A 27564-nucleotide genomic window follows, 5' to 3' on the forward strand; every position below is an offset into this window, starting at 1 on the left:
TACTCTGCATGAGCTGAAGTGGAGGGCCCTTCCACTCAACCTTCTTTAGGCTCACTTTGAGATCTGGTAGAGACCTCTCTGGTAGAGAGACATGTCGTGGGGTCAGGAGCAGGCTGAGGTGTTCTTGCGCTCAGCAGACCTGGTCTCAACAGCACTAGTCTCAACTGGTTCTTCCTGGTCCACACCCCATGTTTCTCCCATTCCTGAGCCGTGCTCAATCCTATCCCCTAGTCCTTCTCCCTTGTCACATCTGACCCAGGCAAGACCTGGGGCTGCTGGAGGATCATCTGTCACGTAGTGGTTGTTTGGGGTGATGCCTTAAGCTTCAGCTTTCATATTTTCCAGATTCTGTACTGCATTAGTATATAACGGTGAACTTCATATAAAGTGTTAGCAAGTTCTCCTCACAGCTTAGTTAGACAAAACAGTCCTTTTCCAGACTGAGAAACAAGGGCACCATTGCAGCTTCACGCCCAAAATGAACACGCCCAATAAACAGCAAATTGAGGAGAGCAATCTGGGAGGATGGGACTTCATTACCTAAAGCTGTAACTGGACAATTAACCCAACATGTAAAAACTTATAAAAGTGTGAAAACTTGTGACCTGTTGTCCATCTCGGGTCCATTTTAGGTCCATCTTAAGTGTAGCTTTGGCTGGAGTCTTGTACTGCCCAAGGTGCATCCTTTGAAGGCCTTTTAATAAGTACTTACTTTATTCCTTTAACACTGTCTAGCCTCTCTTCTAGGTGGCCTCTCAAGGTATCAGGGGCTAAGGGCAAAGTACCTAATCTCCCTGTTTGCTCAATGCAGGAATGAATGCATGCCTTCATCTCAGGGCTACTGAAATCCCAGTGATGAGTGCCACAGATGTGCCTGTAAATAACTGCATAGATCTAAGAGCATGCCCATGAATGAAAAAATTCATTGAGTATTTCAAGAAAGCAAACTGAAAGAATGAGGGAAGAATGAGCAAATTCATGCTTTTGAATCATACTAATTTTTGGTAACATTTGCTGTGTTCCTAGTATACCACGTACTAAACCCACCTGAAAGCCACAAACATAGAATAATAAATTAAGTGTATGCAACTTTTGAGAATAATAATCTCCAGACTTGAAGCAGCTTGCATACTAATTACTTCTAGAAAACTTGCTTCCTTCTATAAGCTTCCCTCCCTCCCTAAGTGTGGGGAAATATCCAGTTGATGTAGTTGTAAAGAAAGGAGTGCAGGAGCCAATAGATCACAAAATGTGAGGTATGAAGAAGTGCTCATTTCAATCAAACTGTCTGCATGAGCATTCTTATTTATGATATGTTATAAAAGGTTTATTGCCTGTTTTACAACTCTAGCTGCCCAAAGTTTGATTTAATCAGAAAACATGCCAGCAATGTGCATCGATGCCAGGCCTAGCTTTTCATGTGCTGGAAGTCGTGACAACTTAGCCCAGACTTTCCCCAAGCTATTTGCTAGCGGACATGAATCCATCAGGTATTTGGGAGAAAGTCTGCACTGTGACTTGTAAATCTCTCAGGAGCTGAGGACAAAATCTGCACGTTGAATATCTACTGGTGAATAGAAATACCACTCATGTTATTATTAACTGGATATGTCCCCTTTTTTTAGTGCTTAATACTAAAAACCATAATCTAAACTGTTTAGTTTCTAAGTCATCTCTGTCATCAACTGGGTAGTTTCTAAGTCATCTCTGGTGTGTTTTGCCATTAGAAGACATGAAGTCTCACTTGAATCAGTGTGGGACTTCAGCTGGCCTTGCTGGCTCTGGGGAACATTGTCCCGTTCACAAGGAGAGAACACACTTTGCTGGGAGGTTTTCCGTTCTCTCTGACTTACTTTGCCTCAAGCTTTGGGTAGAAAGGAAGGAGGAAGAAAACAGATCTCTCCTTCTCCCAAAGTAGGACCGAGGATGGAACTTACTTCTTGGGTCTTTTTAATGTTTTACAATTGTTCTGGCACGGAGGTCATTGGATGTTTGCTGCTGTATCCCTCCCTGGCAAAGCGGGATTTGCCAAGCATTGCCTTCGATTCACTGTAGCTCTCTTGCACCAATATGAGACACGTTGGCCCTCATTTGGGCCAGAGTTGGTGTGTAGGTGGGAGACTTCACTGGATGACTGGATGGTATTGCCCTGATCTGGATTTAGATGAGCAAAGGCCATTTTTTATATTGGGAATCTAAAGATTTTTTTTTTTTTTAATGAGCTTCTTGTGACTTGGACAGTGGGCTGAAAGAAAACAGAAGAAAGGTAGCATTAGATTTAGAGATCTCTCACCTGTCTCTGTTTTTTTCCCCCAAAGGGGACAGAGAAGACATAGCAGCAAGTTGTAGGCAGTCAGCTTTCTTTATTCACTGTGCTGGGTAAGGCCGTATAGCTGCTTGTCAAGTTCCTTCAAATGCATAGTTGTGGGAAGGAGGAGGAAGTCTAGAGAGGCAGCTAATACTCTCATTTAATTAAATTTAACTAACTTTCTTCAATTACTTAAAATTCCATGTAAGCTTTCAATATGCATATGTGCCCTGATCAGCCTTCTGATTTTGGTCACATGGCACATACGCAGCAATTCAGTCCTGTCCTGCAGACATCAAAACGTCATGCTGGTCTCAGAGGAGGACACAGGTGAAATGAAGCATCCGAGATGGAGCCATCCCTGCACTTTATCTGCATTACCCTCAGTTCAAAACTCATGCTGAGCCAGGGCAACGTGGGGACACAGCAGCAACACAAGTACACCAGCACGGTCAAACAGCAGTCAGTGCAGAGGGCCTGGCCAACAACTGGTTGTTCAAGTTCCTGGAAAACTTACTGGGAGATTAACTACTGCAGAAGCATCAGCATACAAAACTGCCTTTTATACCCTAATTATTTTATAGTATACAAAGCAATATCCTGTGCTATTAAGCTATTTGTTTACCAAGCATCAAAAGTTGCTGGCTTCAGGAAAGCCGTGCTAGCATATTGGGTATGGATTTTAAGCCAAGACACCTTATGGTACTGAACTGCTAAATTATATGAGCTTTTGGCATTCTGTGGTGTTACATAAGGATAAAAGACCTCAAACTTTGGTCCTGTACCTTCTAGTGGATGGATTTGTGTTCAATGTCAAAGACAAAAAAAAAAATTAAAGTAATGAAAAAGTGTAATGCAGCTTATTTATTTCTGTGTTCTTTCCTTTGTTTTTCAAATCCATTGGGAAAACAAAAAAAAAAAAAAAAAAAAAAAAACAAAAAAAAAACAAACAAACAACAACAAAAAAAAAAAAAAGCTGTGAAAAGAGTGAGCCTAATCTTGAAACTAGAATAAGAATATGTTTAAATTCACCTGCTCAATAGATGAAGGTTTTATCACTTTGAAAATCTCTTGGACTGGTAGGAGGGAAGTGGTGAGAAAATATAAAGCCTTTTTGGAATAAACAAGAATGTAAATCATTCAGAGTTCAGACAGTGCTCAGCTCAAGAATGCATCAGTTTCAGAAAAGATTAATAAACCATTATTTCTTTCTTGTGCTCTTCTTTGAAGAAAACAGTTGGCTTTGATTAAGTAAATGAAGATCAGAAGAACAGAGACAGAAATGTATTGAATACCTGATCCAGGCTAGGTGTAACCGTTAAAAGAGAAAGTTGAATCCTCCAAGTCTTTAGTTGTGGGATGGATATATTTATTAAGCATATAGCATTATTTATAATGATTCCATATGGTAGGGATCCAAAGCATGTTTAAATTATGTTTCCCCTATTATAACACACTTGATAACTGGTCTAGAAAGACCATCTGTCTATAATAGAAATACAAGCATATAAGGTGATGGATGCTGTAAATTAATCTAAAGGCAGGGTACCAGTGAACACACTCAGCTATCCCGGCTGAACTGTCATATGTTGGATCAGCTTAGGGAACTGTAAAGCCAGATAATGTCCTTTGTCTTGCCAATGTGTTTTAAACCTTGAGAGTGAAAAATGGGGTGGAGCTACAGGACAAGAAATGTAGCTTGCCATTTATGCTGTGGTCAATGAGGTTTGAAACAAAAGAAGAGGCACAGTAGGTGAGAAGTATGATAGAAAGATTGACTTTAACAAGCCAGAAAAAAATTTATGACAGAAACTATCTACCTCAAAAAAGCCAGGCTATTCCCAGGTAGTATGTTTGGGAAGTTTATTTTTATTTAATACAGATACTCCTTTTAAGATGCAGTCTTACACAATGATGAAAGACTAGCTGTCCATTCTTACATCAACATTTTAGATTATTTTTCATGAACAGCTGATGATATTTTTTTTGTCTCTGTAACCCCACTCACTTGCAAGTGCTGTTGCTGGTGACTTCTCTTGTCCCCCTGATTTCAGATAATGAGCCTTCATAGGAGACATGCTGCTCTCTGGATGAGACAAAATGTTCTCACCATTTAACAGATACTTCCATTGTAAGCTTGGGTCACATGATCAGGGGTGAATAAGCTGCTGAAGAGTATTATGCTATCTACTTGTGACTCACCTGCCACGTTTTATTTTTAAAATAATGTCAAATAAATTAGGGAACAAATGGCACAAGACAGAAATCTCAGGTTTTGAGCTGCAGGGGGAGAAAGGGAAACCTGAAATGCATCAGTTTTTTATCTTTGGTTTCATTTAATTCTCCATTTCCTAGGTCTAAAATGAATCCTGTAAACTTTTCTATGCCTCTGCAATTTAGCTGCAGGGATAGTTGAAGTAAATTAAAAGAAAGTAATCATCATTTATTTTAAGCCCAAGATTAAATATTAATAAAGTGGAGGCCTCTGTAAGGCGTATCAAAAAAAAATTATATTGTTACAAAAGACATATGAGTTCAAACATTTCTTTTCTGCTAAAGAAAGACCTTCAGTTTTTGAAGCAGTTTCTTGTTCTCTAACAGGAAATGTGGGAGCATTCCTCTAACAGGAAATGTGCGCTGGATTACTGGTTTACTTCAGAAAATATGGAAAATGTAATCTGTAGTGATTGAAGGACTGTAAAACTATTATATGATTAATTTTAACAGATTGAGATTTAGCCCCAAATCCAAAACTTTCTCAGAACTCAGACAATCAGATCCACCAATACTTCTAAAAATCCACTTCAAAAACCTTTAAGATCACACCCACTAGAAATCAGGAAATCTGTTTGACTCTAGACCTCCTGCTGTAAATCTATCCCAAAAAAACTTCACAATTATACAAAGTGGGTGGAGCTGTGGGATTGGGAATACATTTGAAAGGTCAGGCTCTTGGGGTGCACTGCCTGCCAGTGTGCGCCAGGCTGAGCTAATGCATGGGTGTTGCACAGGAAGAAATGGCTTTTTTCTAATTTGCATTGCTGAAGATTACAGAAGTCCTACTTATGGTCCAATATCCCACTGAACTAGAAAATTTAGGAAAAAAATCTTGGCCTTTGGGACAACTTTTGGAAAGCTAGTGTTCTTCTCATGCATCACAACAATAGTTGAGCAGATTCTAACCCGACTCCTCCAGAGAATGGGGCCATCCTGCCTTTGGACCACCTGCACTCACTCCCTGACAGACCAGAGCATCACTGAAGCCACAAAAGGTCTCATCATGGGTTGTGCTTTAGTCCCAGCTAAGCCCCAGCACCAAGGTAATGCTGGCTATCTCACCTGACTGAGGGGTACAAAAAATTATACTCTGTTGATGCTTCATTGCAGTAGACTTTGACGTAATTAATCTTAAATTTTTGATGTTGTTTTGTTTCATTGTATTTTGGGGGGAGATTTGTTTGAGTTGTTTTGTGGAAGCAAATGCATTTGGATGTATATTTGTTCCATCCTATAAATTCTTCTCTGAAGACATTGGGTGGGATGGATTCATTCTTCCTGTTCCTGAGTACTCTTTTGAAGGATTATTTAGGACTGTGTCTTGCCACCTTCAAACACAGTGCACGTCTCCTGGAGATGTGCCAGAGAAGAGTGCTGCGTCACAGGGATGTTTAAAACCAGAGAACTTGACAGCATGTACATCCAGACATGGACACAGGGCCCAGACAGAGAAGCCTGGCAACTTTCCGGCAGTTCTCAGTGAGACACATGGGTCTATCACAAATCCAAAACACATTATGCTCAGAAGAAATCTTTGATTTCATACAGTTGGTAAAAAATAAAACAGTGCGCTGCTGCACAGGATGGCTCAGACAGCGCACACGAACAGTGCTCCCTGAAGGGTCTGTGATGGCTGGGGCTCATGCAGGTTGAGACATGATGAATAAATCAAGAGGAAAGGTAATAAAAATTATTTTCTTGAACTATTACAATTAGTCTTTGTGTATACAAGTGCAAAGATTCATGTTGTGTCCTGTCCAAAAATGACAGCCTATTTATTAAATCTCATGTTTCAAATTTAGAACAATGTCCTCACAGCAAGGGGACATCAAGCAGTTCCTGTTTGAAACTGCAGACAGCACTTCTGAAAATCTCTCCCATTTACAAAAATGCTACAGTGACAGCTCAGATTGCCTGAAAGTCCTTCCCCAGTCACAGATGCTGTATGCAGTTTTTCAAAACTGTATCTCCAATCCTGGGTCATTAAATAACCTGAACATTTTGAATCCAGACAAATGTCTATCTCCTCTCTGACAAATCTCTTCAATGCAAGTGGCCAATTAAAAAAACTCTATATTAGATACACTCTGTTTAGCCACTGAAAAGAATAAAACTGAAATTACACATGGTTTTTAAAAAAATTATCCCTTGTTTTAATTCTTCCTAAGGCATGATGGCCTTCAGTAATTCTGAGATTTTTTTACATGGTGATTTGGGTAGCCATTTGGGAGAAGCTGGATTATGTGTGAGTTTACCTCAATAATAAAGGAGGCAGTGGCAAGAATCCCTACAGAAACCTGGCATAACAACAGAACAAAATGAATGAGAAGACAGGACTAGGGAAAAAAAAACTGTGCTAGGTCTGCTAACATGTTCTTGGGAATTCAGCAGGTCAGCTTTTCAAAAACCAAACAAGAAATTCAACTTCACTTTCTCTCAATGTGGATTTTTTCAGCAATATGCTAGAAACTTTTTCTGACATAGGAGTAAGATAGAATATTTTATGATTTCTTTAGAAACTTTACCTCTTGTAACACCCTTAACCCCCTTCCTTACTCTTCCTTACAGTGGCATTTTGAGCCATATCAGATAGGAAATTTTAAGCCAACAAAAGAGTGGCACCTATTGGGGGTTTTGTCTGTGTTCTTAACTGAAAATATGTACAGTAACACTAAAAAGATAAATACACTATAAAAGTGAATACATGTGATATATTTAGAGCAGTTGGGTAATCTTATTTTAAAATAGCTGATGAGTTAGTTACGGTTGCAGGGTTTTTAATCTATGCTGAGTTATTCTAATAATATCATTTATTAACCAAGTCCTGTCATAAGCAAACATATGTCATTTTTGTTTGGAACTGACATCAAATTAAGAAAACATTTTTGCTTCTATTTGCTTCTTTGTGTTCTCTCTTTTTCTTATAGCTCAGCAACTTTCTTCCATTGCTTGGTTCTTTCTTGTATTTCAAATATACTGAAAAACATGCTAAATGATTCAGATGATTCCTAGACTAACTCATCTAAATGCTAGTATGCAAATGGATTGTGTTTGTCATTGTTGAAAAATCTTCCTTTAATAACTGCTGTTTAGTATTTTCTTCTTTTTTCCCACACTTTCATTGGAGCATAAGTAATGTCACTGTCAGCATATAATATGACTACTTCTTTCAGTAACTATAGGACAGAATTATGTCAATTGTGCTTCAGTAGATTTTCCCTACTTCCAACAGCTTTTGTGCATTTTTCCCATTCTAATGTATCTAAAATGCTGCTGTGTCATCTTATCAACTGACCCTAAACAACTGCTTCTATTCTTTTGTCTCCCTTATTCTTTTTTTATTATTCATAACTTCTAGTTTACATTAATCACTATGAACAGCCTCTTTTTTTCCCCGAACTGTTTTATATTCTTCTTCAATTCATTATTGGAGTTTTTACATTCCCTCTAAGTCAAGTTGGTTGGTTTTGGTTTTTTTTTTCCCCATGTGGTTCTTTCCTAAAACTGAAAGATTGTGATCAGACAATATTTTAAAAGCAGTTTGCAATTTGCATTTGCAATTTTTTGTTTAAATTATTTCATCTGATCTGATTCAACTCTTTTGCGATGCCAGTAACTAGGAAGCAAGTTTTGCCATACAGACCCTTTCTCTTCTTTATTTGTCCATTTTGCCTAAATAGGTTTAAACCAATTTTTTAACATCTCTATTATACAAATTTTCCTATAGTAATACCACTGAAGTGGATTTTCCTCTTCTATATGAGGAAGTTCTGCTTTAAAAAAAGAGCAGATGCTCTCCTTCATTTCAGCTAACAAAAGGTTTGTGTCTACAGCTGCCTATTCAGTGCCAAAAACCTGTTGCTGAATCAAAACTCCCTGGAATCACAGCCACAGCAAGCAACCGTGCTCACCTCCAGAGCTGCCCAGGTGGAAATTCACCATCACCATATTGCTCCTTTTCCCATTTGGTATGTGGAAACACAGGCCAATATCTTAAGCCTGGATGCCAGCTCAACTTAGTAAATACAAATTTCAACAACAGGACCAAAGCTAACTCTAAATCAAATCTTGTGAATCATTAGAAATATTTGAATATGCTTCTGCCAATGTTATAACTTCAGTTCTTACTCCTGCAAGTATAGAACCACCTTCAACAGCCAGTTGTTAGCTACTGGTAGGTTTAAATTATCTTCATGAGGGTCTGCATACCTACTGGAAAATATTTAAGGACTTGAAAATGAAAGGCAGCTGAAAAGGATAACCATGATAATATGTGAGTGCTCCAAAGTATTAGGAAATAACTGTTTCTATCTATTCCTTTCTTGTGGGCTGTATAATATAAACAACTTGATTAGCTCTAGCTTGACTGTGTGAAGGGTATATTTATTATTGAAAAAGGGCTGCATTTGAAGAAAGGAATTTTAACTTCAATTTTAAATGGTCATTATAGCTGTATTGAATTCATCTGAGACTAGTGTTTGGGACCTATTCCCCTTCAGCCATGGTTGGTGTTTTGAAAGACGCAAGCACAAGAGATTTTGGGTATTGATTGCTGAACAATGGGAATTTGTTATTGAAATGACAAAAATATCTGCTGTTCCCCAGTAGAGCCATTTATCTGAGCTGACAATAATCTCCAACGAGCATCTCCCATCCTGGCTCCAAGGTCTGCTCTACTGCATCCTCTGCCTCCCATTCTCTCCTCCCTTGCAGTTGACCCAAGCAAACACTTCTTTCACTTTTCTTTATTTGGTCAGTATTTTTTTTTATTTTTTTTCTTAGCCACTGATATTTCTAACAAGCTTTGTATCACTTGCCAGAGAAAGTTTGCTTTTTCAATTTATTTTTTTCCCTCTCATAAAGGAATAATGTAGTATTGCTTTTCTTAAATTGGAAATGGCATTTCTTTTGTTTAGCCTAATGTCCCCTCTGTATTTTGGACCTCTCATGAGCAGAGTAATTTTATATTTTTGTGAGTTTCTGAGTATTTTTTTATTATTAAAATTTTCTAAAATTTTACTTCTGCTTTTAAAACGGAACTCGGCGAGTGACATTTTGTTATGTAACTGTGCACTGATCATCAATGTTGAATTAAAACCTGTCATGGAGAGGTGATGTCCTTTCTTAGGAATGAATTTACTTTATCAGTGAAAGTCTAGAGGGGCAGTTCTTTTGTTGTCACAGATCGACTTAAAAGACCAGAGAGACATGCAGGAAGACAACTAACAGTTCTGTGCATATTTATGGACTTGCTGTGCATGTGGTAAGTACTCTCCTGACAGCTAGTGTTAAATCCAATCAATCATCATTTAAATACAGCACTGTGTATATTCACCTCACTCCTTCATTAGCATTCATTAGCAATTAATCAACACAGCAGTACTCTCTGGAAAGATCAACAATCCATAAGGTACATTTACATTAAAGATGAGCAAGTGAACATTTGTTCCACTTCAGCTAAGTCTTGTGTATTGTCATTTCTTCAAGGAGTGAAAGACATTGATCAAGCAAACGATTGATTGATAGATAGAACATGCCATCTATTGCCTCTGAAGACCATTTTCTTCAAACCAGAGGACAGTAATTTTGTTCAGAAAAAACTTTCAGTTTTCAGTTTCACAGTGTGTTTTACCATACTGGTTGAAAACATCTTCCTTCCTTAAATCAACCAGCTTTGGAGACAAACTGTAGTTGAATCTCTTTCAGCTTCTAAAATAAGACCACATTCTAGGGTACAGAGGTCCAGACATCCTTTTAGCATCAGACGTGGAATTACATTTGCTTTGCTGATTTATTTCTTCAGCCAAAACAAAACAATTAATTAGCAGCATTTCTGAGGCAAAGTGGAATAAAAAAAATTATATTCAGGCATATAAAAAATACAGCCCTCATTTTTTGTTCTATTACATTAATAATAAAACATAGTACTTTGAGAGACCTTTACCACCCTGTGGAAAATTAAGTAAACTAAGATTAATTGGAGTAGTTATTCAGCTCCACTTATTGCATAAATATATACCGATAATTATATCTTGAGTGTTTATCTTAAGTACTCTTCTGACTTTATAGCAGTGAAATTATATAACCATGTTTTAATTTGATTGTTTTCTTTTGTGGTAAAAAATATGTATTTCAAAGTAAAGATTTTTCTAACTTTAGGTGCCAAAATTAACTTAAAAGAATACTTATCACCTTATATTCAATGAAATTGAAATATTTGCATTAATAAAATATTAAGTCGTTGAGACACTAAGTAAACAGATATTTCGTCTGTAATTCCTTTGCTTTCATGGAGATGCATTGAGCTTCTATCATTGTGTTGTTAACGTGATAAAATATCCAGTATCTAACAAACATTCAGTTCTTTGTGAATATTGAAAGCTTCCTTTTTAATGCGCCAATTATAGATTTGGATTGCTACTTTATCCGCTTCAACGTGTCTCATTACTTGTTTCATGATTTCTTTTTAATTACCTTCACATACAAATGCTATCTCTTTCTTATCTATGACTTGATACACTTTTGGACAGATATAACTGGGCATAGGACCTTGCTATGTCATACCTCAGAATTACTGAGCCATTTCTCAGGACAACTCACCTCTAACTCTCTCTGTGGCCACTCTGTTCCTTATACACATTTTTTGTTTTTTTCGTTTGTTCATTCATTTTAACATGAATCTTTGTTTTGTGTATGAATCTTCTCTCTTGTACCAATATTTCAGTGCAGAAGTTTGTTAAGGTTAGGATAATCCCAAAGTATTGGGAGTGTGCTTAAATAGCAATTTATGTCTTCCAGATGAAGTGTGGTGGTGGGAAGAGGAGTCATTTTCCATATTGCAGAAAGGAATAAGAGGAAGTTGCATAGTCATTCCATTTAATGAAAGATTTTGACAACCTGTTTCACTGTGATATGAGATGAACCCTTCCCTGTTTGAAAGTCTTCACCTCCTTGGTAGGACTGTTTAGACCTGTAGACCCTGAGAGATCACATTAGGGGAAAATGTGTTATGGGAAATCTGGTAGGTCATACCTAGTCTCTGGATACCTGCACAACCCTGCCAGAAATAAAGGCTTCTCTGCAAAAACACGTTGATATGGTCAAATTTCTACAGCATTTAAACACAATGAAATATTGAGCAGAATTATTCCAATTAATTTAAAGTACAACTAAGACTGCTCACCCCATGTTTCCTCCCTGTTTGATTAGCTTCTCAGAGATGGCTTGGCAGGATTCACAGAGGTCAGGGCACCAGCAACCTTGGCCAGAGAGATAGTAAGCAAAACAATAGTGTGGGTTCCATTATGAGTTTATCTGCCCACCCCTGTGCTACCACCCTTATCAAAAAGCTCTGACCTAGCGCAAAGATAACCTATGCTCCTCTCTTTCCCCAAACAGCATGTCTTCTGTGCAGGAAAGGCACATTTTACATTCACAAAATAGTTCTTTAGACTTCATTTTTTGGTAAGACTTTGATTTAAAGTTTTCTCCCATTTAAGAGCAATCCCTGAAATGCACATTTAATTTTACACATAAGCACCGAAATTTATTAAATTTAATCTTTATTTTGCAAAGGGAAACCCAACACTGATTTTTACTTTTTAAACTCCTTTTCTATTTCCAGGAAACTTCAATGAAGCATTTTATGGCATGATGATAGTGCAATGGGAAGAACTTGTATTCAAGACGATTAGACAACCACTAACATAAGGCACTACTGAATTTCTCAACCCTACGGGCAACAGAAATGGCAGAGCAGATTTTAGGGAAATTTTACACATTAGTACATAAACAGTCTGTCAAGAAATCACACCCTTCAGATGTCTGCCTCTGACAGTCTTCAAGGCATTAAAAAAATCATAAATGTGATTTGCAATGGAGACATTTACTAGCCTTAATATACAGAGAATGTCATCACTAGACAAATCCAGGAATGTCAAGTGAAGATTATTAGAGTCTGAAATACTCATACAGCAGAATGGCACGTGTGGATGTATGTTACCCAAAAAGTCATGAATTTCTCTACTCAATGACCTGTTTGATCTTTAGCCCACAATCCCTTCTAGTATGGCCCTACATGCTTTGACAATGTGTAGACATAACTGTAAAAAGGAGAAGCAGGGGTCTGTGAAAAGGGTCAGTAAAACAAGAAAACTGGAGCTTTGTGAAATTTAACATGAAATATTAAAAGGAAGGAAGCATTGGCATGGAAAAGAAACCAAATTGAAAGTAGTGAGGGAAGGAGAGAAACATGACAATAATGAAAGATCTGAAGATGAATAAAGAGTCTAAATCACATTTGGAAAGAAAAGAGTTTATCTCCACTGCATTTTTTGATTGATACGTGATTCCACAGCTTGTTTTATTTGGGTCAGTGTGTCCAGGCAGTAGATACTAAAAATTACGCAGAGGTTTGGTGAGCTGACAGTCTCAGTCCAAATGTCTGCAGACAGACGTTTGAAATACAAGGGTTCCAGGGTAAAACAAGAAACACCCTGGAGATGGAGCTTAAATCACACTTCCAGACGTAGAGATGCTCTGTCTTTTGGCTATGCAGTTGCACTGGCTGCCTTAGAATCAGCATATCTGGGGCTGACTCTAAGGTCTCAGGAGCCAGTGTTATCAAACTGGTACTGTTCAGGTCATTACAGTCAATAATTCCTTTTCAAGTATCAAAAAGAAAAGAAAACAAAGTGAGATGATTAAAAAGCCAATTAGCAGATCAAAGTATGAGAAGCTAAGTCCTGGAGGGGGAAAAGAATGCATGTATGTTAATTTAGGCAGTAAAGAAGATAATTAGAGCAGGGTAGTGATAATGGGATAAACTGGGGATCAAAAACTGTTGAGTTGATTGGAAAAAAAAGAGAAGAAAATTAAGGGAAATTTTAATGACTCTTAAAAAATTAACCATATAAATATTAGAATGAAAGCTTGTCTAGAAACCACTCTGACCTCTTTGTAAGCAGGACAGTGATCCACAATTCTCAAAAAAGTATAATTTTAATTCTTCTCTCTGACAAGTATTTCAGTGTCTCTGATGCAAATACCTTCTGGGATAGTGAGTTGGATATGGAAGACATAAGTAGAGCAGCCTATAGAAATTAGAGACATAAAGGCAGACCTCCCCATCTCATCCTTCCTCCTTATCTTTTTCATAATTTTAACTCCCTGTTTCAGCAAAGACATCAGAGTTTTGGTGTTGAAGTCCCGATTCACTTTCTAAACTTTGTTTCACTTGACTTCCTTCCAAATTCTTTTTTTTTGTCTACAGTTCTCACAGCTTTAGCTTTCTGATGAGGTTTGTTCTTGGCCAAACTTTCTGTCAGCCTTTTCTCTCATGTTGTGAGCACACATCCCCTCTCCTCGGCCCTGTGCCTGCCTGAACTCCTGATCTTATCCCTGCTGTTGTCCATTTGATCAAAACATGCTACTCAGGAACTTACTGCAGATGGGGCAAAGAATGAGGGGAAAGAGAAAACTTTCCTTTTTTTGTGAGGTTTCCAAAGACCACCCTTGAGCTTTGGCTCAAAATGCCTCACAGCATTGTGAGTCCACAGATTCCTGTGTTCTCCTTCACAAAGTCCTGTGAGTCTTTAAACAGAAAGGCCCCTAACAGTTTGCACCCCATGGTTCTGTCAAAGCAACAACATGCTTACATAAATATTGTTTGGCTCTAAACTTTTCCATGTGGCTTATACCACAGGAAGTTCACTTTCTTCTGAAGAGCTGAACATGAGTGGGGGTAAGAATGAGTTTCAGTCTGTGAAGTATGAATTAGACTTTTAGAGACAGCTGGGACTCAAGAGAGAATGAAGGGTTTGCAACTTAACAAGTAAGAACAGGAAGGAACAGAGCTGTGAAGCAAAAGAAATAAATCAGAGGCATAAGTAGAAAAATAAACATCTCCTTTATATAACCTAAGGAGCTTCTGAAGTAATTTCAGCAAAGGAATATTACAGTCACAGGACAAAGAGCATGGTCATTAATGCCAGCACTGTATCTGTCAACATCAGGGAAAAAGAAAGGATCTTCTCTGAAGAGTAACTGGTAAGGATTAAAAAGCATTCAACAGGAGATTCTTCCAAGTGAATAATGTCAAACAGTACATCTCTTGAATGTTCACCTGCTGCTTTGGTGATAAACAGAGATAAAAGATGAAGATGCTGTATCTCTGTAACCTGAGGAAGCTCTGGGTTTCAACTCCCTATTTCCTTGCAAGTAAGGATTATGAAGAAAAGGAACTACAAAGTAATACTTGCAATTTATTCAGAGTATCTAGTTCTCTGATTAGTAACTCACTTCAGGGAATGGAAAGATGCAGTTGGATCAGAAGGTGATAAATGCCTAGCTTCAGGTCAAATTCTTCCTGCCTTCTCAAGCCACAGTAGCTGTATTTGTGAAGACTGTGTCACTGACACATATCTTTCTTTTCTCTCTGGAGGCAACCCTCTTGTCAGCTTTTCTCCTTGTAGAGAGGAGAAGAAACATATTTCTAATAGCAAGGCAGAAAATAAAAGAAATAAATGATCGTGTGTACTCTTCACAACCTTCCCATTTACTCCAGGTTAAAATCCACAGTACTGCTCTTAAATAGTGATTAATGATAATTCTGAGTCAGTCTGTTGCTATGAAGAGTCTGGAAAATAACATTAAGAGAACTAGCAAATACTAGAGGTGAGAGCTTTACAGGTGGGAAGTGGAAGAAGGAAGGAGGATATGCCTCAGGATTTTGTGTTGCCCTGTTAAATATTTCTGTAGAAGATGTGTGGCTGCAGACCTTGGACTTCATTCTTGTTTTACATTCCAACAAATGTGAGACATTCTGCCATTACATAACACCATGTCCCCATAACAAATTTGTTTAACATATATTAGGGTTGCTTATAAGACTTAGCATTATTTTTGGTCTTTTCCAATTAGTCTGGATTTATCTGTCATAGCTATTTTTAACATCTAGTCTAACACACTTATCTAGCCCCTTGTTATAATGAGAGAAGCGAGCGAAGCATGTCCAAGGGTGATTCATCCTGCCTATCCTATATATCTGTCTTGCAGAAGTAGTTGCATGGAAAATCATGTACTTGGCACTCATATACTATAGCAGTGAGGTTTTGGGGGGATGGAAGAAAGTATGGAAACAACACGACAGTTTTCTACTTCACAAAAATGACTTATTGCCAGGGCTTTTCTTGGGCAAATTTGCATGTTAAACATCAACACTTAGATCTTTACCTTTTTTCTTTGGTCTGTATTTTTCACAAGTGACCAAATCTCAGCATTATTCTCTGTGATATTTACATTTTTGATCTTTGCTTTTTCCTCTTTATCTTCAGCTCTTTAGATTTTCTCTTTATCTAAAGTTTTGTTTTATATTAGAATGGATTTCTCTTGTATTTTGGAAACTCAGTTACAGTTAGTACTCCATCAGTTTCCCACCCTTTAAAAAGATTTTCTTTCCTGAAATAATTACCACATTTGTTTCACCTTTACATTGATTTAGGTGCATTTTCCCTCTTCTTTCACTTGGGCATGTGAAAAACTACAATAGAGTTTTGCCCCTGTGAGATCAAAATTTCTCTAGCTTTCTCAATATGGTCCATGAAGAAAAAATTTGGATCTTCTACTCACAGCTGCAATTAATCAAATAGAGCTTCCTTTTGGCAATTTACAATGCTAACTTTCTTGCTTAAAATTTTCTTTTGAAAAATCTTGAAACCCACTAATAATGCATAAAAACTACCAGATATTTTCCAGAAAGTTCTGGTGGTTTGACTCATCCCCTCCATAAGATTATATTTCCTTCATGCAGATTCTGCAGCCCTGAGTCATTCCCTCTCAAAACTCTCAGAGAGGAGGAGTTGTGGTGGCTGTTGACTCTCCCCCACTCTTGTTTGTCTAACACAGCAGTTTGCATGCATTCATTGGAAAGCAGAGAACTCCAGCACTCAGAAAACAGGAGATACAGAGTTAAGCTGAAAGCCTAACTTCAAGATTTTTTTTCCTGCTGTGAAAAGGCTTTATTTCATTACGTTGTTTGTTTGTGCATTTATTTTTGGAGAATGATGAGCTCTCCATTGTTTTATGAAGACTGAACTATTGTGAGGAGCCCTGGAGTGTGGGATGGGCTCTTATTTGGTTTCCTAAAAGAAAACAAAATTAATTAAACTATAACTCTTTCTCCTTGGTTATGGCTTTAAAAGATAGTGCCTTTTTATTGTTATGCATTCTCTAGTAATTATTACCTCTTGTAGTATACTGCAGACTAGAAACCATGCCTTTAATAGAGCAGAGATGTTCAGCTCATATCCCTCAGTTATATCTTTCTATTGTAGCAAGGCTGCGATCTAAGTGCCCCTGGCATAATTCACAAACACATCACAAGGAGTGCCTGAGAAGTGGAAGAGTATAATTCATCTTTGCTTAACAGCAGCAGGACACACACGACCACTTTGCTTCATTTTGCAGCCCTAGATACATTAGGCTGTGTTAAAATTCACCTTGTTCAGATGAACCCAGCTCACCAGCTGCTCTGGGCCAGCCTGTACATCTGATTACTGAATTGGAAGATCCTGTGGAGACTGTGTTAGGGGCTGAAAAAATGTGTTACATTTTCTTTTTTGGGTCTGATGGCATAGGAAGTGATTGATTTTCCTGGGACCTTTAGGGCTGGGATACTGGAAATCACAGCTGCCAGGGCTGTCCCTGGCTCTGCCCACCAGTATGGTTCAGTCAAATGCACCTTGTTTTCTGAAGGGCTCGATACTAACCTGGCCTAGGTTTTCATCTAAATTTCAGCTAATACTGTTTTCTGTGCAGTTATTCTTACGTCTTAAGTCCTGTAGAGAAACATACTGAGAGCAACTCCTCATGCAAAGTCCTTAAATTCATACTTGAGAATCTGATTGAGCAGATTTAGCATCAAAAGACAAAACCTGCCTGCACTTAGAATTGCACAAGTTCAAATTTAGTCTCAAAAGTAAGGAATTGCCAAATGGGCTTTGAACAAATTGAAGCTACATATTTGTTCAGATCATCCTTGCACTCAGGAGAATGATGATACACTATAGAATGGGCTTCTCAAGTGTGAAGCTATACAGATTAATTCTCTATATTCTGTTCACTGCCAGCAGGACAGAAAAAAAAATAAAAAGAAAAAAGGCTTTGGGTCAAAGAAAAGCTGGAAGAAAAAGATTCTGCCTTTCAAAAATAAATTTGCTGAAACTTCAGGATATATGTACAGAAATAATTAGGCAAATAATTTGAATTATAATGTTACAACTACATGTGTATTTGAAGGCAATTGCAGATGAAAGCAAAATAATCTCATTCAATGCAGTCAACCCCAAGAGAGATACAATACTTTAAAATTTATGATTCAGGCCCTGTACTCACTATGAAATGACTAATATTTATATGAGATCAAATTCATTGCTTCTATATCTAATATTACTCCTGTGAGTTGTAATATAGCAAGGCATGCAACTGCTTACATAATGAAGCATATGCTACTTTTTTGTAAAATAATTTCTTAGAAAAGATTTCCTTCCTTCCTTCCTTCCTTCCTTCCTTCCTTCCTTCCTTCCTTCCTTCCTTCCTTCCTTCCTTCCTTCCTTCCTTCCTTCCTTCCTTCCTTCCTTCCTTCCTTCCTTCCTTCCTTCCTTCCTTCCTTCCTTCCTTCCTTCCTTCCTTCCTTCCTTCCTTCCTTCCTTCCTTCCTTCCTTCCTTCCTTCCTTCCTTCCTTCCTTCCTTCCTTCCTTCCTTCCTTCCTTCAAAAGTTAAAATAATGCAAGTACGTACAATTTTACTATTATTAAGATGTCTTTGTATTGAGAAAATTTTTTGAAGAATTGCTATTACATTACTAAATTTCTATTATTAAACTCCTAGTTTAATATTGCATTTTCCTTATTTTTTTACCAGACTATCAATTCCTGTTGTTTTTCTTTACTTTTCTTGAGTATATTGATTTTCTCTTCACGGGGTAAAAAAATATTCTCATTTCAGATATGAAATAGGTGTTTAAGATGTTATGTAATATTTGCTTACTCTTTTCAAATTACTCTTCAAAGCTCTAATAATTGTGAGATAACATGAGAAGCATGTTGTTTTTACAGGTAAGTGTGTTAAAAATTCTTATTTTGGACATATCTTTACAAAATGGGTCTTTCAGAAAAAAAGAAATCTTAGTAGACTTATTCTAGCACATCTAACAAAGCTCCATAAATGATTTAATTGTTTTGGTGAAGATAGCAGACAGCGAGTTACTGGCAAGTCCGCAAATACAAATTTCAAATGCAAAAATCCATCTAAAGATGGAGAGAACTTTACTTTTCTCTGAACAGAGAGCATGGACACCACCCATGACTTAGCACATGGGGTTTCATAATAATTTTTATTTACTTTGTTTTTTGATGGGAGGGAATGATATTTCCTTAATTCTGGGCTGTTACTGAAGAATGTCTATGAGTGTTCTATGAATGTCTTTCATAATGTGTTTTGATGGGGGCAGCCTTTAGTGGTTTGTATGTCTGAAGCTATTTCTTAATGCTTCAGACAACTAATTCTGCTCAATTCACAGGAGCTACGCTCAAAGGCTCCAACAACATTTTATCAGGACTGTGCATGAGATTATACATTCTATATTTTACTGAAATAATCTGTTAAAAATACAGTGGCAAGTTTGTTTCATCAAGATGTTAAATTTGCCTTAGTCTTAAGCACCCTCTTTTTTTTTTTCCCACCTTGAAAGAGGGATTCTGAAATGTCCAGTATCTTTTTATATTTCTTAATGTTATTGCATGCCCTTCTGTGCAGTTATGACTGACCTCTGTATTTCTGAGAAATCTCTTAGAATTTATTTGTTTTACTCTATAGCATTTTTACAAGTTATAGCAACTTAACTGCTAAAAACCAGTTCTAAAATATGCCTGATTTATGCCATTTAGTCCTCCAGTCTTCTGGTATTTTTGCTTTATTATCAAAACATTACCTGTTTTATCTAGTCTCATTCCAATGACCTTTGCATATTTTCTCAGGTAAAGACAAATTATGCCCCCTCCTTGTACTGAAATGTATCTGCATATAGAACACACTTTAATGGCCGTCCTGCTAATTTTATGACTTGCTTCTTTAAGAAGAGAATTGAGATGTTATTATTGATGTTTTCATTTTTTTTCCTCTGAAAAATTGATTTTAATGTGGAGTCCCTACTTAAAAATCAATGACACAGCCTGACTCAGGGTTTGACACTTAAAATCTATACTATTCTCAGTGGACTTGAGTTTCATAAACCTAGAATCTGAAGACATGTAATGCAAAAGGCAAATATTCTCCCCTGGGGTAAAATGTCGACTGAGATATCGTGCATCTTAACAAAGCATTCTAATTGCCCCTATTCCAATACAGGAGGAGCTTATATCCAGGTAAAAATGTTTGTGTGTGTCTGTGTGTCTCTATGTGTGTGTGCACGTGTTTGAAATAATAACTATCAAATCCCCCTAAAGTTAGGTTATGGGTGACTTCTATACTTGTTTACACTTTGGAATCAGTTTATATGTGACATATCACTGCCTATCATTGTCTTGTGGTGATACTGGAAATATTTGGAAGTTCACAAAAGAAGACAGATGAGCTATGATTAAATAAAAATAGGATTTAATTAAGAATGTAGAGAAAATTGAATAGGTGGCTTGATATGAAAATTTCAAGGATAGATTTTCAGTTCCCTGAGATCCTGGATCCATCTTCACATGGGACTAGCTGGGGTAGGGAAGAAGGAGAAAAAAGGAAATAACCTAACAAGGTTTATTATGAACTTTGATTATTTTATGGAAAATATAATGTGTTAACTCTGTAAGTTCCTTTTCATTTTACATTTCCATATCTCTCCCCTGAGTTCTGCACAAGACCAATGACACTTAAAGGAATCTCAATGATATTTAAAGGTATGAAAATTCAAAATCAATAAAAGCTAATATTTTTCTATCTTGCGCATATTTGGCTTCAAGGAACTGTTGCCAGAGTTTTGCCAAAAGGAAGCTTTATGCTAAAAATGTAGTTGCTCTGGAACAGAAGTTGGCTGTTGGGATTCATTGCAAAATTTTTCTTACATCTTGGAACAGATATTACACCTTGTTTGTCAGAGTTAATATCAGTATTATGGTTTTTATAGTTTCTTTGAGGTATCTTTGTTTAAGCCATCACCAAAATAAAGTATTTGACTGCAATGATTTTGGGTCTTACTCACAGTGGTCAGGCCTTCTTAGCTAAGAAGCAATTGTTCACAATCATACAGTCTTGTTGGAAAGCCTCACAGGTTCTGTGAGTGGTACTGGTCTCTCATTAAATTACCAATTAAAAGTAAAATTCAAAGTAGATACTAAGAAAATTGATTTGTGAGTGTGAAGAATTGAATGTACTGATGCAGAGTGAGTCTAGGAGACAGGAGTTAGAACGGATAGCTGCCATCTAGGTGACATAGATCATCCAGAAAACAGATACTTTTCCATCATTAGCAAACTTGAATTGGTCCCCTGTGATAAAAACAGCTTCTGCATTGGATTTTTGATATTCTGTGTGTTTTTGAGAGACCTTTCAAAGACAAGACAATAACCAGATTAGGAGGGTCCAGTACCTCCTGGCTCCCATGGTTAATTGTGAACGCATACAACTGTATTCCTAGGGAGACAACAGTAATGAACATAAAGAGGAACAGCAGCTGCTACTGTTTATCTGCAATGCAGGGAATGGGGAGTCCAGGTTTGTGGGTCCTTTCCCTGCACACAGTTGCTGGCTAGGTCACTTCAGGGTGACTTTTGCAATTTGCACTTCTTATAAAATAGGGATATTTTTACTTTCTTCCTTTAACAAGCATTTTGAGGTTGGATCAAATTGTGTTTTTGAAGTGATTTGTAATATTCAAGTGAAAGTTATAACATCATAATACAGTATATATTTAAGCAGGAGGTGATAAATAGACATCAAGTAAAAAATAGCACTCTGCTAATATTTTATTTTTCATCAGTGTTTTGAAAATGTTTTTTAAAACATTTATGGGATACAAGTAATGTCATTCTCTGTGAAAAAAAAAAGAAGACAATGAAAAGGTAGTACAAATGGCAGAACCATGATGACAAATGAGGAAAAATACAAGTAGTTACAGAAAAATATCATTTATGAGTTAACAGAAGACTGAATCACTATAGTGCATATAAATATGGTGCAACAATGATTTTGATGACTCTTTATCACAGCTCTGTGATACAAAGTATGAAATAAAATAAAAAAGGACATGGGACCAAAGATAAACCAGTCTACATTATGCTATTAATGAAGAATAAGGAACAGCATGGAAATTGATAAATCTTGCAGGATAGGAAAATGACAACTTTGGGCTCATCTATAATAACCTGAAGGATTTATCACTCTCTTTCTCTGCAGAAGCTGTAGGCAATTTTTCTGTTGTCTGTCTGGTACCTCAAGTTATTATACAAAGAAAAGGCATCATATATGCAGCAAAGATGGAACTAAGGAGGAGAATGAAGATGAAATATCCCAGAGGCGACACCTGTGACCATGTTAGTTCTAAGATGCCAGTACTAATGTTTGTGGCATTCCTTTAATCAAAGCCTGTTTGGACTTAACTAAAATAGACACTTGGATTTTTCAAACATTCATAATAGGTATGTTCCCTCAAGAAAAACTAATTCTCAAGGGAGAATCTGGTAACACATTTTTCTGGTGAATAATGGACAGTGCATTCCTTGTTACGGTACAAGGCAGTACCCATTTTCATGAGTATTAGTAGTAATTTGGATGATATGTGAGACTAAGTCTGGATGTGCAAACACAAATCACTGTCATGGGAGCATTTCTCCGAAGTGTGTCTATTGGAGTGTCTTCTTTTAATTTCTCTCATTATTTTTTTTTTTTAATTTCCTTGTGATGATGACCTGAAGGGGATCAGCAGTTAGCTGCCATGAAGGACAAAATTTACTCAAAGTGACAATACTCTTTTTCCTAATCTCTTCTGCCATTTCAACTGATATAGGCTTGGCAATTCCCCACTACCAGTCTCAGCATAGCTTTTCACTCTGTCTATCCATCAGAAAAGAAAAAAGATTTTTTTTTTCTCAAATTTATGTTTCCTCAGTTTAATCTACCACCCTTCTAAATTATTTTTTTTCTACCCAAGGGTTCAAAATTCTTATGAAGACTTTTGGACAGACATCTCCAGGTCCAGAATAGGCACTTGGTTGCAGCTTTCAGATCACCTTCCTTAACTGTGAACTTCATAGATGTGTGTGCCCACCTATGGACACTGTGCTCACAGTTCCAAACATCTTCTCTCAGGGATTGTTCCTTTTTACTTTGAAGTTAGTTCTGCTGTCTGTATCAACATATGAGTGCACATACAGTGTCCACAGATGTCCAGACACAGACCAGGTGCTCAAAATTAGTCTTCAGACTCCATTCTACAATTTCTGAGGCACATTCCCAGAGAGAATATGAAGAAAAAAATAGAATATATAGAATGCTGCGTTATCCTGACTCCACACTAATCTTCACACATTACTTCAAATTTGGAAGGCCTATGAAATAAAAGAATCCTGAATCCCTGACCCAACCATCCAGATGTTTATCCATCATAATGCTGAATAAATGGGATGATGTGATCAGAGGATCATCAATAGTTTCTAGCACTTGGTATAAACATCTGTTAAAACAAAACCTTTTGAACTCCTAGATGAATTGGTGTGTCTCAATCCAGGTAGAAGATCCTCGTGTCCACAGGGCTGACTGGTACTGAGGCTCCATTTAACATCTCTGAATTGGCAAATTCTTCAATTAGACAGGGTTAGAGAGAAGGCAGGGCTAGAGAGAAGGTGAATATGGACTGGCTGCCCAGGAAGTCTGTGAAATCCCTGTTACTGGAGAAGTTAAACTATGACTGAACAAGGGCAATCAGATGCAGCCATGATGCCAGCACTACTATGAGCAGGAGGTAGGACATGGTAACCTCCAGAGGTGGCCACAGATTTTCTGTTCTTTTGAATATTGGTAAACAGCTGCTCCCACTGCTGCCTCTGTGGTCAGCTGTGATCATCGTACAAATGCTGAGACACTGCTATGTGTCCCATTAGCAGGGTCCCACCCTGTCTTCTTGCAGAGATCTATCACTGACCCATCCACACAACCCAAGAAGCATGAAGTTGTGCAGAAATACGGTGCCAGAACAGAAAACAACACTGAATCGCTGTTTTTGTCTTCCACTGGAAGCAAATCTGAGCTGTTCTAATTAATTTGCTCATGATGGGAACTCAGACTGAGCTGGAATGATTTGGGGCCCAGCTAAACATTTGGTTTCAATCCCTGTCTGCAGGGCTGAAGAGACCTAAAGACTTCTATAACAGGTAGAGAATAAAGATTATTAGATGTCTCCTTTCTGATATGTTTCCTCAGTAATCCATGCATGGCTGAAGAGAGGTTTGTGGGGGTCACTACAAGAATTTGATAACTTTTCTCACTTAAAAAAAAACCCTCATGCTACGTTGTAAAGATCTTCCTTTGCACAGCTTACCTACTGCAATTTGTGTTTCCATGGACGGCATAAAGGTGCTCGTATTCAATGTATCCTTCCATTCTCATCCACCCCTTCCCTTGCTCTGCAGCTCCCTTTTTTAAAACTGCTGGTAGAATCATTTCCTTTATTCTAAGATAAAATTATTTATAATCAATTAATAAGCATTGCTGAGGCTTTTGTTTGCCTGAAGCATCATTTCCTATTCAGTTTTTGCATCTGAACTATTCAGCATTGCCTTTTGGTTCTCTCTGAAAATACTCTTGAGAAGCCAGGCTTATCAGCCAAGAAGCATCCGACAGTGAAGCATGTGCATTTATAAAAAGACTATCACTTTTGTGCTAACTTTGATTGCCAGTTTCTACACTTAAAATGAAAATGAAGCTGGTGGTAAAGCCACATATCTGGATTCATTACACTGAATTATATGTATTTCCTTTCTTTCCTTCAATTCCCTCAAGTGGCATAGATTAATTTATAGAGTGTATGTGCTTTTAACATCTGCAAAATTCTCATGTGGATTGATGTATTGAGAATAAAACTTAAAGCAGCCAGTTTGAGGGTAATACAAACATTACTCCTCTTAAAGATTTTTGCAGACCTGTATTTTTGAATGTCATTTTGGGAAGTGGGAGTGGTATAAGGGTAATTAAAGTCACTTTACTGACACAGTAGGAGACATATAATTGCACAGGCCACAAAGCATAAGTCGCATTGAATGTGAGGACTGATTTTCCAAAAGATTTTTGGGAAGACATTTTGAATCCACAAAATTTGCCCTCCACAATAAATGACTCAAAACACTTCTTCCTCTGAGCACCTGATTTACATTAGCAACTGGTTACTTAAGAGGCACAAGCACTGTGATTTGTGTCCAAAAGCTGGACAGATTTTGTACACAGATTTTCCTCATTAAAATGGGAATTACTTGTTTTGAAATTTTGTCCTGAAATGCCTATAACCAAAATCCAGTGTTTCTGAAAACAAATGTAATACATCCCGGTCTGGTCACTCCATCCTTCCTTTGTGTCTTTAAACAAACTGGGAGCAAGGTAATAGTTTGTTCTTTTCCTTCTTTGATCACCTGTCAAAATGACAGCAACACCAACCTGGTCTAATGATTTCTGGCTATCACTGACTTAACCAGAAGCAAACACCATGCTCTGTAGATCACATTGTGATTTAACTTCACATTCTTCAAATTCCCCAATCTATTTTTCAGATGGTTAAAATTAGAGAGAAAAACCTTGTTCTCCATAGAAGATATTTCTGTAGACTTCAAAGAGAAGCATTTAAAAAAATTGGTAGTGAATCACAGTTCAATTCAGATTGGAAGAGACCTCTGAAGGTCACTTTGTCCCATCTCCTCAAAGTAGGGCTGACATCAAAGTCGGGTCAGGTTGCTTGGAATACTTTCCAGTCAATTTGAAAATCTCCAAGGACACGTCCACCACCTCTCTAGACAGCCTGTTACTTAGCTTAACCACTGTTATAATGGAATTTTTTTTTTTTATGTAATTTCTTTGCCAAAAAATGCATCTGTTGCTTCCTGCCTTTCACTGTGCACCCCTGAGAAAAGTCGGACTTCATCTTCTCTGTAAACACCCATTAGGTGGTGGAAGATGATAATTAGATCCATCCTTCTCCTTGTCTTCCCTAGGCCAAACAAATCCTCATTCTCTCCTCATACACTGTGTGCTCCAGCCCCTGGACATCCTAGTGACACTCTGCTTGACTCACTTCAGCTTACTGATGATTCTTGCGCTAAGTTCAAAACTGACACAGTGCTTCTTGCAAGCGTTGAGCAGAGGAGAATGATCATTCCTCTGGCACCTGAAAGGACTACTAATTTAGCCCTGGATGCCCCTGTCTCAAGGCCTCATTGCTGACTTAATACTCAACCTGCTGCCCCACAAGACCAGCAGATCTTTCTCTGCAAAGCTGATGCCTAACCTTGCATCAGCCAAAGTGGAGTGCTGCATGGGGTTATTACATCCTAGGAGGATGGCTTTGCCTTTGGCTTTGCTGAAGCTGGATTCCCCATCACACACTGCCTCAGTTTATTTTTAAATCTTGGCCAGTTTGAGATCATCCACAAACTTGATTGATATCTTACAAAGCACTGGAAAGGATGGTGAAACAATGTCAGCTTCTGTATCAAATTTCACTGCAGATGTTTGCATGTCAGGCTCCCAACTGTTGGCAAAAAAATTCTTGACTGACTTTTTCACATATCTCCCTCTCAATCTTTGTCCCTTGAAGAGAGTCTGTTGGAAAGGCAAGGTAAAGTCCTGCTGTGACACCTGTAGTGCAGCCAGGTGCTGATCCATAGGTTCCTTTTATTCCGGCCCAAGTATTTCCCTTTGACTGCCATGACTGTTCAGGTCCTTGTTCCTGCTCCCTTCTCTTTTCTAGAGATCTGTGGTCAAAAAGAGTGTTTCTCTTCACAGTTCTGAATCCTGTAGGTCCTATAATTTTGATCTCACTGAAAAATTAGACACTCAAGCTTATATCAGATTTTATCAATGACAGGAAAACACACATAAGCTGTAATGTTTATCCCATTAACAGCAGTATTTTTAGCACACAGAAGGTTTCTTAAGGGAAACCAGTTAGTATAATATTTGCTGTGCAGCTCAATAAGGTGCAAAATGTATATTCTTTTATTAAGGCACAGTTGTCTTTTCTGTTAGTTCTGACTACTGTGTCTTTTACTATAGTTCAATAATATCAGTAGTAACTTGAATGAGTAATTAGATAAAATAACATTTCATTAGAACTATAAAATGAGGCAAATTTCTTTTCACAACCAGAAGTCTTATGCGGAAAAGAAATCACTGGGTTGTAGGGTGGGCTTCTTTGTTTAAACCCAGACAAGCCCTGATTGCTCTGCTGGGCTGAGGATCACACTCAAAGGACCAACCCTGCCCTAAGAGAAGAAATGGACCTTTGCTGGTATGTGCATTTCTCTTTGTTGCTGTGGGATTATTTATGGATAAAGTAGATCCTTCAGATATATTCCACCTGTAAATTCACAAAGTCACAAAACAGGCATTTAGTTTTGGGAAAAGCATTTTGCATATCACTAAATTTGCCAAGTGCTGCAAAACTTGCCTATAGCTCTGCTCTTTCTGAAAGAATAGAGGGCAAACTCTAGCAGTGAAGTTTGCTGAGACTCACCCGGGCTGTGGAGGTTCAGGAAAGATCCTCATCAAATGTCCCCATCCTTTCTGCAACACCAGATGCACAGGGACCTTGTGCTGCATGTGGTGGTTTGATGTCCCAAGGTGTGACTCCTCGGCCCAGGGGAGCCCAAGGCCGAGGCTGGTGCTGGAGGGGTGACCCCGGCTCTGAAATGCCGCCTGTTGTGCCGCACTGCAGGAGGGTGCTCTGCCTTTCT

Source organism: Vidua chalybeata, chromosome 1, assembly GCF_026979565.1.
Source record: "Vidua chalybeata isolate OUT-0048 chromosome 1, bVidCha1 merged haplotype, whole genome shotgun sequence".
In the NCBI taxonomy this organism is placed as follows: Eukaryota; Metazoa; Chordata; class Aves; order Passeriformes; family Viduidae; genus Vidua; species Vidua chalybeata.